Consider the following 5120-nt stretch of genomic DNA (forward strand, 5'->3'; position numbering starts at 1 on the left):
CGGCCTCAACGTAGAGGTGCAGAGGCTGCTAGCGAAAAACGACCCCATCCCGTATACGCAGTTCTTGTACAGCGCTTAGGCGGTCTTATGTCAAACTGCGTCGGGATCGACAACTGAAGCAGTAGAGACATCGGCGGCGTCTTGCTCACTCTACTGAGACTGCTGAATCGTGAACTCTAGTCTCTGTGTGTAGGACTCCTACGTAACTAACACAAGTTATTGTAATTAGTATGACAGATATACAGTTAATCTCTAATAATTTTATAGGAGAAGATAATCATATGGAAGACAGTTAATCTCTAATAATTTTATAGGAGAAGATAATCAGATGGAAGTTTGCTCACATAATGGTCCTGAGACTACTGATCAACAAATGTCTCTTTGTTCTCCTTCAGCGTGTGGGTGTACTTGAACGTCTCCGCCAATGTCGCCTCACTATCCAACAACTTTGACTACACATGTTGCATTGAAACAATATGATTAGGATGTCTGTTAATGATATGCAGAAGAATATAACTAAATTATTAACAAAATTAAAGTCGCTACATACCAACCTAGCCATAGCCTTTATGATGGCCGCTGAGTTGCCGGTATATTTAGACGACCTGAACGATGCCCTGTTTGCTCTGTTTGTGAGACGCCTATGCCTAAATCCCTCATCGGTCTCCCAATAAACAAACAGAGCCTTCTTTATGTCCGGTCTGAGCCAGGCCTACCGCTGGTCCCACCCCTACGAACATCATCTAGCATCTGCAGGAGCCGCCGACTCATTCTATGGTCGAATATCTTCCTGATAGTCAGATCGTGCTCAAGGGCCCATATAAAGTTCAACTGCAACAAAGAAACTTTGAAATTAGTTAAGCAAGATAGAAGGTATAAACTAGCTAAAAAAAGTTTGAAACTAAAAAAAAAAAATAATTACCGCCCATTTCTGAAACCATCCCTCCCTGGTCTCAGCAAGGATCTTCGTGTATCTGGCCCAGAGATGGTCGTACATCAGCTTGATGATATTGGTCATCTTCTGAGTACACGTGTTGTTGTTCGGTGCAAACCTAACAACAACCCACAAACAAAAATCAATCTAAATTCACTAAACAGAAATCATAATCATTGAAACTTAAAACAATAAACAAATCAACTTAAATCCACTAAACAGAAATTATAATCATTGAAACTTAAAACAACCACCAAATCAACCTAAATCTACTAAACAGAAATCATAACTATGCACTTTTAGTGATAACCATAGACAGGACATATATGAGACTGAACGTGATACTTATCCCGTGCCGCCATCAGGCCAAATAGTCAACCGTGGCTGGACTCCGGAGTCGCAGCATCTGTTGCTGGAGGAGGCGTCACCATGGATGCAGGCTGCTGAGCAGTAGAAGGCGGCATCGTAAATTGTGGCACGTAATTAGGGTTAGGGATCATGATGAACGGTTGGTCCGCTAAACTCGAAACTTGTGGCATCACCGACGTGATTGGAGTAGAGAGAGAGAGAGAGAGAGAGAGAGAGAGAGGGAAAAGAAGGAGAAGAAAGAGGGGTCTCGACGGTAGTCTCGGCAATGGAGAGGGGGTGGCGACAGCGGTGGTCTCGGCGGCAGTGGCAATGGTGGTGATTACCGTCGGAAAATAGAATCTGTCGGTAATTACTTAACCTTACGAATTTGAAGTCGTTACCGTCGGTAATCTGCCACTACACTGCGATACCAAATCTGATGATACTCAACGTTTTTTTTTGTAGTGATTATAAATTTGCTTGTTTATAATTTTCTCTTATGATGGAACAAATCAAAATAGAGATTTTTAACGAATGATTTTTAAATCAGAATAAAAATAAAATTTATTCGCTTTTTCCTAAAACTGAAAACGCATTAACGACATAAAAGCTCAATACTAAATAGTTAATAGTAAAAAAATTTATATAATGTTCTTTCAAGCAGAAATGCCATGACTTAAGCAAAGTATTGTGTTGAAAAGGACGTTACGGATTTTCTATAGCTCTTGCCGTCTCTGCATTCAGGTTTTTTACTGGAACCCCGTGCAGCTAATTCCAAAAATCCATTTAGTCATGGCTTAAAAAGTGGGCAGATTCTTCATAGTGCCATTCTTGTAAATTCAGCAAGTTGCCCTTGATATTCCATGGTCGAGTTTCCATAAACCTTCTACCAGCAGTTTTGTTGTCTTTGAAACTAATGAGAATTTTGTTTCTTCCTACTCCCAAAATAGAGACGTCGTTCGGATTGCCCCACATTTCTAGTATTGAAGCAATCTCCTTTGAATCTTGGACTTGGGTTGGGTTTGAGACTGATGATCTTTCCTTTTATGGAGTTGGTCCCAAAATTATCCATATTGCTGCTACTGATAACTGATTCTAATATGGGATATGTGAGATAGATAAGGCTGTTTTGGTAGGGTAGTTTATCATTTTTTGTGGTAAAATGAGATTATGGTAGGTTAAGATTTTAGGATTCTGTTAGAAAAGTGATGGTTCTATATAAGTGTCATTTAAAGTTTGTAGGTTAAATACATATTTTTAAGGTTGTTGAGGTTGTGTTTTGACAGTGAAGAGTACTAACGTTGTTAAAATGTTTCAAGGAATGGAACTGAAGGTACAAATGTGGATGCAGATGATGACTCTATAGTGGGTTTGGTTCACTAATAACTAAAGTTGATCATAAGTCATGTATAAAGATTTGGTTATAAGATTAGGAAATACTCTCTGACGTCACAAACTAGAGATAAATGATATGAAAAGATTGTAAACTAGTGATGAAATTAGCAGGTAGTTGTTGATGATAGAACCTAATGTGTGTTTGTATTCTCGGAGAGAAGTGACAGGCCTGAAGTTTAACATGCATAATGATCCCTAATCCAAACGAGATGTTAGAAGAGAAAGACTTCGAAGATAAGTTGAATCTCTTTGAGACCTTAGAAGCCAAGGATTTGGAGGCCACAGTGGCTCTGGAAAGAGAAAGAAAAATCTTTATGAAAAGGTTTCAATAGTTATAGATGGCAATACAATTCTTAGATAGATACAAAAATACAATAGTTCTTTTAGGAATATATATCTCTTTACCTCTATTACATCACAAACCATATATAGAAATCAAAACTCATTGGTGCAAATTGTATTTGTAATTTGATATGATATCAATTTAAATTTATTTTTTAATTTAATAATTCAGCTCAAATTATCGTGATTTGGACTAAATTCCATCAAAATTTTAAGAGTATATATCCATTTTGGTTCTCAAAGAATTTTAAATTGGACACTTTAGTTCCCAACTAAAATTAATTACTCGATTGGTCACTAACAATTAATTCCGTCAGTCACTTAAGTCCTTTACTCCGTTAACTCTAACGGATGACAAAATAGTCTCTGACAACTCTAACGGGGGACAAAATGGTCCCTGATAACTCTAACAAGAGACAAAATGATCTTTGATCCCCTTTTTTCGAAAACGACACTGTTCTTCCCCAATTTTTATCATATCTCGCATAACCCTAATATTCATACTCTCCTTCTTCACCTTCACATTCTTCTTTTCCATCTTTTCATTCCTCCTCTTTAACTCCAAGATTAAGCTATAGTGTAATTGTCACACGTATCGCACCTACCTCAACATGTCATGGACCACACACTTCCTAAATTTGTTACTGGTACATCCACCTCCTCTGCACTTCACCCACCAAAAGCATCCACTTTCACGTCTTCGATAACATCACCTCTAACCCAGACACGTCCACGACATCCTCAAGACCAAGTTCCACAACTATTCCAAGGGCACGCCTTTCTCCACTCTCCAGCAAGTAATATAGATTGTTGGACATTAGGATATCATGAGAAGATTCTCCTTCGACATCATATGCAAATTATCATTTAAAATAGACACCGAGTGCTTCATTCCTTTTTTTCCAGATTCCAAGTTGGCCGACAGCTTCGACCTCGCATCCAAGCTATCAGTACAACGAGCAATGTCGCTGTTGCCGCTCATATGGAAATTGAAGCGATTACTGAACATTAGTTCGGAGAAGAAGCTGAAGGAAGCGATCGGAGTGGTGGACAATGTGGTCATGGAGATGATAGGGAAGAGGAAGAGAGAGATGGCAACGATGACGACGGGTCTTAACAAATTAGACTTGCTGTCTAGATTCATGGGATCCATCGAAGACGATAACTAGTTGAGAGACATAGGCATTAGTTTCCTGAGTATGAATTGGTTGAGAACAAGTTGAGGATTTTTTTCTTGTGAACATTAAATTTATAGAGTGTGCATTGTGTAGTTTGAAGTTACAGTGTTAGACTGCTAGTGTTGTGCAAGATATGATGGAAATTTGGAGAGAATAGTGTCGTTTCCGAACAGAGGAGATTAGGGACCATTTTGTCCCTGTTAGAGTTGTCAGGGACTATTTTGTCCTCCGTTAGAGTTAACGGAATAAAGGACCTAAGTGACTGACGAAATTAATTGTTAGGGGCCAATCGAGTAATTAATTTTAGTTGGGAACTAAAGTGTCCGGTCTGAAATTCTTTGAGAACCAAAATGGGTATATACTCAAATTTTAAATATTTTGAATTTTTAAAATTTTATGAACAATAGCAAATCAATTGATACGTTTTACATTTTTATTTATCAAAGGTAAGTAAAAAAAATATATTAATAGATATGTTAGGATCGTAATGTTAATATCGTTCCAATTAGTATTTAAAAGAGTACACGACAAATATTTCAACTATAATCAATTTAATTACACTCATATCCTGAATAGAAATTGATTACACACTGTTCTAAACAAATCTACATAAATTGACTCAAACAAACTGGATTTAAACAAATACACGTAAATTAAATTAATCCAATTTAATTTATCAACAAAGTAAAACATCCAAATAAATCTGGAATAAATTCCTTAGTATTACTTACTCGTATTATTATACATATCTCAGATATACGAATCTTAATTTTTTACAGAATATATCTCGAATACTCAATATCTTTTTTTTTTTTTTGAAATATGTTTTATCCCAAATTCTTGTGTAATTTATAAAATTTGGACCAGTATACCTAGAATGTGTTAATTTAAAATGTCATTTTTTTCATTACGAATTTCGACAA

Source organism: Arachis ipaensis, chromosome B2 (assembly GCF_059453495.1).
Source record: "Arachis ipaensis isolate K30076 ecotype BB chromosome B2, ASM5945349v1, whole genome shotgun sequence".
Lineage (NCBI taxonomy): Eukaryota > Viridiplantae > Streptophyta > Magnoliopsida > Fabales > Fabaceae > Arachis > Arachis ipaensis.